The following is a 12,368-nucleotide window of genomic DNA, read 5'->3' on the forward strand; positions in this document are numbered from 1 at the left end:
CCCAGTCAGCCTCCGTGCAGCTCCGCTCCGAGCACTGCTGTATGTTACTGTCCGCCTGCACCCACCCCACGCCGGGGGACGTCCCGGGTGCACTCCCCACACCTCTCGTCCCCTTCGCCGGTGCCGGTTCACAATCTCGTATCTTTGCTACGCAAGCAGGCTCACATCCGCATCACGTAGCATGGCGCCATCTTGGAAGCGCTTCCCCGGGACGCTTCGGGGAGTTCTCTGTTCTCTGGTTGCCTCGCTGTTGTACTCTTCGCTACGATTTCCTCCCGAAAATTCGTAGCGGTCCCTCTCACTGTGGGTCTGTTTAAAAATGTAGTTCGACACGGATGGCAGGTGTTTTAAGCAGGATGTATGTAGCGGGCCCGGGAGCTCGAAGGCTCACGTCCGCATTGTTCTGTAGCTGGCCCCGCCCCCCTGCAGTACCGTTTTGACTCTATCTTTCACCTGCTTCAACTCTTTCCACACCTCACTGCAATTCATAACTTCAAATACATCAACTAAACACTGGGCCTACAATACTGCGCTACCTATAACCTGTCCAACCGCAACAATAGTACATTGTTTGCTCTTTGCATGTTGCTATATGGGAGTAGCTAATATGGGTCAAATCTAACTAAAATCAATACACATGCTTTCTGCTGCACCATCCTCGGTCTACTCCCATAATAGGTGGGTCGATAACCCTGTGGATGATGACGGGTGCTGGGGGGATTCAGTAATCCAAGAATTTAGCAGATTTGCTTTTGGTTTAGGTTCATGGTCAGGTCAGAAGAATCATGTTGGTGCTTGTAATTGTGTTGCTTTATTTTTTCACGAAACACCAGAGCAATTTAGAAAACTTCAAAGTGGCAGATAATGCCAGTTGTTAAACATAGGTGAGTGCACACAGCCGACACGCGTTTCGACCTAAGTCTTTTTCAGGGCCAATTGAGTAGAAAAGGGGCTCTGGATAGAGTTGATGGCTGGTGTGCTGAGATGGAATGGCGTGGGGCAGTGTATCCAGGCCAGGCCTGTGTGGAGGAAGATGAAAGTGCCTTTTGCGCATGTATTATTATCAGTAGGCATAATTGTAGAGAAGCCAGGGGTGGTATTGCGGAGACTGATGTTGCTGCTAAAGGTGTTGGTAGTTTGTTGAGGTGAGGCACTATGTAGTAGGAGGTAGTGTTAGGCAGAAACCTGTGCAGTTCCCATAGGGACCACTGCAAAACGTTTAAGACCACAGGAGTAAGCAGTAAACCCAATTGGTAGCAGTCTGCACCACCCAGGTTTACCTGGTAGCTGTGGCTGAGCAGTCAGACTTCTCTCAAGAAGAGTTAGGCAGTATGTAGAGTATACACAATAGGGCCAAAAATACAGTAGCACAAGCAAACACTGACCAGAGCTTTGGTATAAAAGTAAATAATTATTTATTTAAAAACAGACTTGTAAAAATCCACTGGCACTAATATGTCAAGCAAGTTCAAACACAGTCACTATAAGTATATACACCTCCCTAGTTAATAAGTCTAGGTTAAGATACCACTTATTTATCAAAACAGAGGTGAGCGCGTAACCGTAGATGGCACTCCAATAATTTGGTTAACAAGGGACAGAAAAGGCAGAATAGGGAAAACACACAATACCAACACTTTTAAGAAACCACAGCAAGTCAAGAAAGGCAGGGTCTACTGTAGAGCAAAAAGTTCATAGGCCAGGCCCACTCTTGGAGAGAGCAAGGCGGAATGTGCCCAAGATCACACAGTGGAAATGCACTCAACGTCTTTGCAGAAAAGTCAAAAGAAGTTGGATTAAGTCAGAAAGGTAATGTTAGCAGGTCCGAGGTCACCCCAGGCTAGAGAGACAAGGATTTATGGGACACCTTGGACAGTCTGTTGCAAGGGAGACCAGGCGGGACACAGTACCTGAAATGGTGAGAAAGCTCCAACGGGGGCAGTTGTTCCTGGCAGCAGGTGCAAGTCGGGGCTTTGTCCAGAGGAAGAGAGGATCGCGACGTGGAGGAAAGCTGGAGGTCATTTCACTGCCAGGGAAGAAACCAGCCGCAGAGTTTCCTGGTTAAAAGGTACGACCCTTTTATTTGCGGTAGTGGTGAAGCGTGGCTATCCAGCCGCTGGGGTGCTTGGCACGGGCGATTCGACCACGAGACAATCCAGGAAGGCGAAAAAGGCGAACTGGCTGGTCCCACCAGCTCAAGGGGAAGAAGACTCTCCTGGAAGAAGATCTCCTCTGTCGTCGGGAAAGTGGTGAGTTTCGTACAGCAGGGCTCCACCGGTGGTGTCGTTGTTGTAGATGGCTCAGCTTCTCCCCTCTTCGGATTCTTTAGGTCCTGTAGCGACTTCTGAAGTTCCAGTCCCCAAAGCCCTGCTTTTATGCAGAAAAACCCTCATTCAACAGCCTAGCTGTCACTCAAACATGCTAAGTGGTGAGTCGGGCCGCTCACCACTGGGCCAATAACACAAGAGTGCATCTTGAGTTGCCAAGGCAACTCAGTTCAGGGTGCCTAATCCCCCTCCCACACATCCTGTTGACCCCAGACAGAGTGGCACCATTTGGAGGGCTTCTGTGGAGAAGCCCGCCAAAAAGTGGAACAAAGGGCTCGACTTTTGTTAAAGTTTCAGAGGCGAACACAAACGCCATTGTGAAACCGAGCCCTGGCAAAAAGACCCAACCGGGGAATAAATATTAAATAAATAACCCAGCGGTATCTTTAACATTGCACCAATAAGTGGTGTGTTTAAAATGAATGGGGAAATCCCATAGGAAATATTCCGGGGGAATATTTTGCATGGTATCCACTGCCACCAGCCAGAAACTCGACAAGGGGGGACTGTACAGTGCCCCCTTGGAAAAAAGACCCAGGGGCAATCGAATTACCCCTACCAGTACTTCCACAATATGATGGTTTGTACTGGTTCTGTTCACAATTTGAGGCTAGTAAAGCCAATGGTGACTTTACATGCCCTGGGAGACAGTAGTCAGTCCCAGGGTGTGGAGTCTATGTTTGGGGGTCACTTTGACACCCCTGTGTTACTGCACTGAGGGTGCTGTGGAACACACATACCAAAAACACATGAGGCCCTATGGAGTAAAAGACCCCATAGCCCATAAAACACATTACATAGTCAAAGGACATTCTCAAATCATGCCTAAGAGTAAGACTCTTTTTCTCCCACTCTTAGCAGGAGAAAAAAATAAACCCCAAAAATCCAGCAAACTGCTGGGGAACTCACTAGGTTTGGGAAATTAGCCTTAACAGAGAATTCTCCCTAACAGACGTGACAGAGGATATTAAAGTTTATGTAGCTTGTGGTTCAGACTCTAGGGTGTGGGTGCCTAATCCTGTTAGGTGGTTCTATGATCTGAAATGGTTGTACACCAATGCAGGGTGAAACATGTGTTTGCATAAAGTGGGTGCTCTGGCAAGGTGCAAGGGGTGCTGTATGGGTGTTATGTGAGCATTGGGGTGTGTGCATAAGATGTATGCAGGGCTGACTGTTTGCTTTCACAGTTAAGCAGTTAGGTGGCAATCAATAGGGGGATTTTGAGGATAGATGCGGCACTGCTGAAGGTGTACTGGTTCACTTCAGGTGCATGGGGGCTGGTTGACTTTAGTGCACTAGGCTGGTTTACTTAACTAGGTACACTAGTTCACTTAACACACAGTAATCAGGCTAGTTCACTTCCACACATTTGGCTAGTCCAATGAGACAAGCTAGTTCACTCCAAAATATTAGGCTACTTCACATCAATAGGTAGGCTAGTTCACTCAAAATGTTAGGCTACTTCACATCAATATGCAGGCTAGTTCACTCCAAAATGTTAGGCTACTTCACATCAATAGGTAGGCTAGTTTGCTCAAAATGTTAGGCTACTTCACATCAATAGGTAGGCTAATTCGCTCAAATTGATAGGCTACTTCACATCAATAGGTAGGCTAATTCGCTCAAATTGATAGGCTACTTCACATCAATAGGTAGGCTAGTTTACTCAAAATATTAGGTTACTTCACATCAGAACATTTGGCTAGTCTTAGTTTGCTTAGGTCATACTGGTAAAGTGCAATCCAATAGGGTGGGCTCGTTTCTTGTGGAGTGCTGGGCAGGTTCATTTAAAATGCAACAAGCTGACAAGGTGCATCGCTCAGCTATGTTGCACTAGTCCAATGATCTCAAATGTGCTGGGCTGGTATGCCGGTAGGGTACACTGTGTTGAGTGAGCGGGAGACAGTCATCCCAAAAACATTTAAACAATAAGTATGTCAAGTAACGCTGTTAGCTGAAGATAAGGCGATGGCTATAGTTGTGGCAACTGGGCGACACAACGGTTGCGGTGTGAAAGGTAGTGGCGGGGGTGTTGCTGTCGAGAGTGGGGGGATGATTACACTGACTTATAACTACACCGAATGTGGGTTACACTTGACATGAGAAGAGTGAGCATGATCTCACCAGACAGGAGCCGCAAGATGGTGTAGTCGCATGCAAATGTTGCTGCAGGTCTCCCACATGAGCGGCTGGAGACGGCAGCCAGGGTCGGGAGAGGAGAGGCTTGCCTCGGCGAACAGAGGCAAATAGGGCCTTGAGTGTGGGCCTTGGAGGTGGTGTCGGCGTCGGCCTGCCTGCTCCGGATTGGTTCCTTTTATGCTCCAGGTGGCAAATCACGGCAGCCATGTCGGAGGAACCAGGAAGTCAGGTGGGAAGAGCCGCATTGGCGAAATTAGGCGCCCATCTTGGTAGAAGTGCAGCTTTGAATCAGCTGCAGCGTATATGCGATAAATCAAGGTAAAATTAACACATGGCAAGAGATTTTGCAATTAACAATTGCAAGTGCACATTAAAAGTGCCTTTTTGGTTGAAATAAGCAGTCGAGGAGGGGAGATGTGAACACTGGCATCTTGCACACCTTACAGCGCATGGAGCCCCGATGTGCTTACCTGGTGTGCATCTGTGATGGGGGATCTTCCTTTGTGCTACATGTGCTCAGAGCGGATTCTGGGCCGTTGTGCAGGCAGCATGACCAGGAACACCATGGAGGATGGTGGTCCGGCCAGAATGTGGGCCTTAGGGTGGTGCCGGCATCCGCCTGCCGGCTCCAGATTGGTTCCTTTTAGGCTCCAAGTGGCAAATCATGGTAGCCACATCAGAGGAACCGGGAAGTCATGCAGGAAGAGCCGCGTCGGCGAAATTAAGCAACCATCTTGGTAGAAGTGCAGCTTTGAATCTGCTGCAGTGTAGATGCGATAAATCAAGGTAAAATGAACAAATTGCAGTGGATTTTGCAATTAATAATTGCAAATGTAGATTGAAACTGCCTTTTTGGTTGAAATCAGCAGTCAAAGAGGAGAGATGTGAACACTGGCATCTCGCGTGCCTTACAGCACATGGAACCCCGAGCTACTCTCAACCCTATTTCGCCTTGGCATCTGAGATAAGACCCTATCTTAGTTTCCTCTTATCTTACACCCGTCACTTTCATGTCTCCAGGAACAACCTCAACTCTCCACCCACTCCACTTACATTTGGCATACACCAACATTCTGTCATTGGTCCTCTCCTCTTTACCTTACATACTTCTGCTCTTGGCGCCCTCATTTATGATTTTGAATTCTCCTACCAGCTCTTCGCAACACCCAAATCGTCTTCTCCTTTCACTCTCTTTCAGACAAACTGCTTTCTAAAATCTCCAAATGTCTCACTGCCATCAAATATTGGATGGCTTCCCACTCACACACGCTCAACTCAACTACAACTTAATTTCTCCATTACCCTTATACACAATCTTTTTTTTTATTCACAGACTTGCCCGCATACCTTTCTGCTTTTTTCACACGCAATTGTTGTTCCCTTACATCATCATCGGTTCGCATGCTAGCTACTTCTCATGTCCCCTGTGTTCCCTGTAATTTCTGTTCTGTGCCTCTTCTTGAACCTTTAGTTTGGAATACTCTCCCCTTCACTCTCCATACCATTACATCTTAACCTCTATTCAAAGCCAACCTCAAAGCCCTCTGCCTTGCTGATGAACTGATAGCCTGGATCACTTTACTTTCTGTTCTTGCCCACACCCACCTTCAATCTTTCCCCACCACCTTAGCCTATCCTAAATCACTTCTCTCCCAAACCTCTTTCCTTAACTAGCACTTCTGTGACCTTCCCTTTCTTTTGTCATTACATTCTGTCTTCATCCCTGCCGCTACATCATCTGGACTTTGAATCACTCTCTCTCCCCCATTGTAAAGGTCACATGTCTTCCGCTCTGTTAACTGTGCTTTGATCTCTGTTAGCGTCAAGTCAAGAAATATAGCTTTGTCAGCATTTGTGGTAATGTGGACCTAGGGTAGGCTGTACTATTAAGAGGGGCATGAATGTAAAACAGTTGTATTCCAAACAGCAAAGTACAACAGTCCAAAATAAAGGAATGTCCAGTCAAGTGTCTATAATATATATTCACTGAAAAAACGTTGTTAAAGCGACATTATGGTTAAGTTGGACCAATAAAAACCTATGAAATTCAAAGAAAAAACTTTTGTTAAACGGGCGTTATGGTTCCAAGTAAAACCGAAAAACCCCTGAAATTCGCCAGTTACCATGAAACAAAGCTCAAAGAGGTTAGCAAAATCACAGGTATCCTGGCTGACCCAGTTCTCAAGTTGCTGTGAGTTCCAATCCAAGGGGTCAGTGACAAGATAGGTTCTTGTTCTCATTCTTCGAAAACAGGGTAGGCTGGCAAACAGCAGCAGGAGTCCTTCACCTCCAGTGAGATACTGGGTACTGGTGTGGCTGGCAGAGAGGCATGTCTTGCTCCAGCAACAGGTCACTCACTGTGTGACATAGCGATTGTTGGGGAGCAGAGCATGCCTCTGCCTTACAACACCTGTCTTCACCTTACAACTGGAGGACTTTGGAGAGGACGGCTCTCCTAAGAGGGTCCAAATGAATTCTTCTTTAAGTGTTAAAGTGCAAAGATGAATCAAATAAGGTGTGTGGAACCCCCTCTTTTATAGGCAAAAGTCCACAGGTGGCATGTGAAAAGTGATATTTGCCTTCTTGCATCATACGCTAAGTGATTGTTGCTAAAGGAAGTGAAGGAGACAAGAAGGATAAAGAGGTACAGAGAGAAAAGGATAGGGACTGATCCCCACTTGTGCCAAGCTCTCCCTGCCTACACTAACTCAGTCGCCTTCTCAGACCGACAGTATCAAAGAGACGTTGCATTGCACCACCCGTGTGAGGCTGGTCCTTTTGTGTGGAGTGTGTCCTTTGATTCCTGGTTCACAGAACAGCTCATGCTGGGAGGCTGTCCTGCTCCCCCATATGCTATAGCAAGGTATAACTGTATGTTTAAAGATAAAGGTGCCACCAGAATAGTCATTCTTCATGACTGTGTGATTTTCTAACAGAGGTGCAGACTTTAAATGCAGCCTCTGTGCTGGATTGATGTGGTAGTCATGGCAGCTGTCAAAAGGGCACCTGTGACCTCTGAACTTGCTCTGTGCCACTTGAGAGAAGATTAGGAGACAGATGCAGCAGGGCACATGTCACTATTTTTTGACATGGAACTTATGAAAAGCGGAAGTCAGGGGTATTCTTCCTTTTCTCACTTTTCCCCAGATGGTCACTGTCTCCAGAACACTGATCCTCTCAAGGCAGGACTATTGCAACAGCCTCTTTCTAAACCTTCCTGCCTCTACTCCTTGACCTTTACAACTTATCCAGAACAGGGGTGCGAGACTTGTCCTTGGCCTCAAGGCCAGGGATCGTATATCTCCAGCTCTGAAATCTCTTCACTGTGGCTGCAAGGATCAAGTTTAAGAACCTCTGCATCATCTGCAAGGCTTTCGGGGGACTGGTACCACAAAGGGTTAGCAGATCACCCATTCTGATATCAAATTACCTAAATAATTGTATTAATTAATACAACTATAAAAAAGCAATGGCTTCTACTCCCTTTCCCTTGCCAGATGACAATTATATGTATATATACACACACACGCACGCACGCACGCACGCACGCACACACACATTGACCTGTGTCTGGTAGAGTTATCTATGGGAAAGTGAATTTTCTATCTTGAATCCCCACATATAAGTTTTCGTTTTTTTTTTTTTTAAATATCACCTTATAAATTATGAAGACAAAATCCACTGCTAAATCAGCCCACATGCAGAAGACAAATGTTATTCACGGCTCTAATATTTCTCGGCTTCATTATAGTTTTCAAACTTTGCTCATCCATCGAAATGGGAAAAGAAATGGCCCCTTGTCAGAATCAGCAATGGAGATGCCGTTCTTCATTTCCACGCAGATTAAGAAAGACCCTTGTTAATCAGACTCACGAATTCCTTCCCTCTAGGAATTACGCCTTTTCAGTTTTCTTCTTTTTCTGGCCGCATGCGCTGTCTTGTTTCCTTAATTCCATTCCAGGAGACTGTCAGGGCATCGCTGTTCTGAGGTTTGCGGGCCTGATGCTTATTTTAAGACAGCCCAGAAAGCGACAGCTTCGGGCGCATGCGTTAACTAGATTGCAGGAGGGATGGGAAATTTCACACACACAGTGTGTTCTGCTATGGGCATGATCGCAAGCAAGACGGGGCGAATGCACTGGTGGTTCGCTTTAATAGATGGATTTCCATAATTACATCGCCCGTCATCACACACGGCGCCCTAAAGTTTGAAAAATAGTTGTCGCAAAGTAGGCCATCATTGTGTACTGAAAGATTAATAGTTCGGGCGATTTACCAGCCCTCCACTGCATTTGTGAGATATACAAACATGCACCTCATCTTTGCTTCTGGCAAGCGCCCTCCCTCAAATGGCGGCTCTCCATTAAGGGTCAAAGGAATGAACTGCTTCAAAGCCTGTTTATAGCTCAGACGTTCTGGAAATGTAGTAAAACCCCCGCTGGTAAATTGCTGATCCATAAATCGTGCCGTGAGTTGCTCAGGCCTCACACCTTTAGCACTCAATGCAAATGCATTTCTGCACAAAGGTTTTCAAAATGCCAAATGGTAAAAAAATAAACCTTTAAAGGTAGCAATTAGAAGCGACGTGTGCTTTCTTTAAATGGTAGCAATAAATCTGTTCGCTGCGTCCATTCGTTGCCGAGCTAAGAGGGCGAAAGTGAGGCTTCTTCACGGCAGGGGGTTTAAACGCTCTAATTGATGCCTTGTGCGTGTTGAGCTTTCTGTCTTTGCATGTCATTGTCTTGTTGGCATTAACTTAGTTGAATTGTTTACTCCCTGTTAGTATTTTATGTATTAAGTGTCTAGTGCAAGAGACGACCTCAGTGTACATATGGTTGCAAGACAAGATGTAACCTTCAAAGGTGCTATGTGTCGACAGCCCTTGTCACCATCTGCTACTTCTGGGTTACCAAGTAGCATAACAGGCAAAAATAAAGGAAGCACTGTCCAAAAAAAAAAAACTAACAGTATGATTTGGAAATTAGGTGATGAGCCTCTAGAGAGGGTTTCTGCTTTGACATATCTGGAATACCAAGTACTAAACTCAATATCGAAAGTGGGAGGGGTGAATTAATTGAACGCTAGATATGGTCGTCTTCTTACAAAAATGAGGCGGGTATATGCTCAGCCATGTAGTTATTCATTACTACCACTTATACGTTTCTACCAGACGCACGTGGAACCGACAATTCTTTATGGGTTGGACATTAACCTTAATGATTTGAGACAGAACCTAAACACCTTCCAAGAAAAACTCTGGAAAGAAACGCTAAGGTTAGCAAAATCAATACCAAACTCAATTATATGTCACGAGTTTGGATTAGTCTCACTTGCCACAAGGGCTGACTGGAGCGAACTAATGACCTATGCAAAGTTACCAAATCCTCAAGCCCACTAATTGTATCAAAAATGGGGGCTAGAACAGATACAAACCTCTGGAGACTCTATCACTAGAATGAAGGCAGAGATGACAAAACTTGTCTTGGAAATAGGCTCAATGGCAGAAGAGCTGCTTGCAAACCAGTCGAAAGTAAAACGAAAGTTGTTTGACTACGACTGGGGCAAAACACCATAAGACATGACTCAAACAAGCCTCTATAAGGAAAATACAAGACTTGTATACTGGAGAGACCAAATTCCGAGGTATATAGTTATTTTTCCATGTTCTAAAACAAGGTCATTCTACCTATGATTCCGAATGAATCAATTCTCAACACTCGAGAGGGTTGGTAGTTGGTATGGCCTAACAACAGATTTGAGCTGTAGGTTATGTGGTAGGGCCGCAGTAAAATAAACTATCAAACTTTTGGTTCTAGGTTGTACAGTGCTTAGGAAGATCGGAAGATATTTTTAGGCATGGTACAGGGCACAGAGGCTTGCTGGGTCAGTCTGTTGTGGGGTCAAGCACAGAGCTGCATTTTAGCCTTATGTGATCTGCTCTACAAAACTGTGGAGAAACTAGGTGAAATGGGGGGAGGAGAAGATGAAATAAAACACCAGAGTTTAAGCTGGCTGAAGGAAAGACTTTTGCCTTCGCTCTCTCTTCTCTTTATCAGACAAACCTGGTGATAGGCTTTGGTGACATATGTACAAAGTAGAGAATAGGAGTAAGGACATATCTTTAATACCTACCTTAATAATTCCTGTCTTTCTCCCGTTTGTATAGATCATGTGTGCTATGTTTTGCATAATGTGTATTACTTTATGAAATGTGAATGTTTTTAAATTATTTTTTATGTAATTGTGAAAGATATCTTTGTTTTGTAGGTGGAAATCAAAACACAAATAATAATAAAAAACTGTCCACCAAAAAATTCCAAAACATTGACAGCATAAAACACATTAAATACATTCATACATTTTTCCAACATTTAAGATTTGTCTCTTTGGGATGCCCTCACCAAAAGTGTTTTCATTATTGTCTAGTGGCTGTAACACGATGCTGGTTGTGTGTTTTGTGCATCCCTTCGTTTTCTGATTTAGCCGGATGTGGCGGATTGCATGAGTTAAAGGGTAGAGCTCTTTAGTGAAGCACTAATCCTGAGAGTGTAAATTGCATTTATCTTAAAACTCAGCAATTGGCTTCTGACTATAAATTGACACAGAACACACAAGGTACTGTGTAGATATTATTACTCTGTCAATATTAATTTCCCTTTATTCTTGTCTACATTTCTTTGCCAGTGGATTTTTAATGCCTTTACTTTGGTTTCGAAAAACTGCTGAACTACATTTGTATTAATGGAGAATGGTTTGGAACAGAAGTCATGCTAGGGATGTACTTCCTTGTGGAAATGCCTATGACAGGTCACGATAGAAATAAGTGTCAGGTGAAATTCTCCAGCTACAGCCACAAGGGATTTCACACCACTTTGATTAATCCGCCCTTTTAGTGAAATAAAACAGTTAAATTATTCTCTCTTTCTGAATACTTAGCTGGGACTTCCCCCTCCTATGTAACACTATGATTGCGATCTTATGCTGCCCAAATGGTAGAAGACAGTAGTCTGGTAGGGCGGTAGGAAAGAAGATGTCCACCTTTTAATGAAAATCCCATGTGTATGCAATGCATCAAGGTCTGAAAAACTGTGATCTCCTTTCTTTATGCGTGCCTGTATGATGGACACACATTAGACTACAATTAGGTTTGACTGGGAATTGTTGACTGCCTGAGTGTTGAAGTTGTCCAAATCTACTGCATCAGAAACAGGAAACGGTTCATCTTCCTGTGCTTAATCACCAACAATATAACATTAAGTTCAGTTGTATGCTTCTGCTCATCAACATCCGACCCTGATGCAAACATTTTGTCTATCCACACACATATGATGAGATCTATCGATGGAATATAGTTGTGTTTACTTTTGTTGTTTCTTCTTATACATAAATATTCCAGATCTTAATCTCCCTCCCCACAGCAACAAACTTGCACTGCACTCTAGGACAAGATACAGTCTCTTTTCATCTATTTTGGATTATTAAAAACAATTCATAACATTCAATGCTTCAGATTCCACCCACAATACTTCAAATGAATGCAGGTCAGCTTACCAACAGAAAGGAAACCACAAATCTGCTTTTGTATCACTAACGTTTTCATTCAAAATATAATATACAACCTTTTTTTGCATAACCAAAAATATCCATACATATATAACCACATATAAATGACGATTTTAGACAAGTTGTTAAATTGTTGTACAATATAGATAAGCAAATTGACATGTTTAAACATGTATGTTGACACCTATCTACACTCTTTGTATTTGTATCGAACCTGAAAACAAAAGGGGAATCAGTTCTCAAAATAAAGTTGGAAACAAAACAATGTACTGTTTCTGAAACCATTAACTTGCATTGGCATCAGATAAATGTCTTACTTTAATATTGTTAACTCATTCT

The sequence above is a fragment of the Ambystoma mexicanum genome, chromosome 6p (genome assembly GCF_040938575.1).
Source record: "Ambystoma mexicanum isolate Mex_15411 chromosome 6p, UKY_AmexF1_1, whole genome shotgun sequence".
NCBI lineage: Eukaryota > Metazoa > Chordata > Amphibia > Caudata > Ambystomatidae > Ambystoma > Ambystoma mexicanum.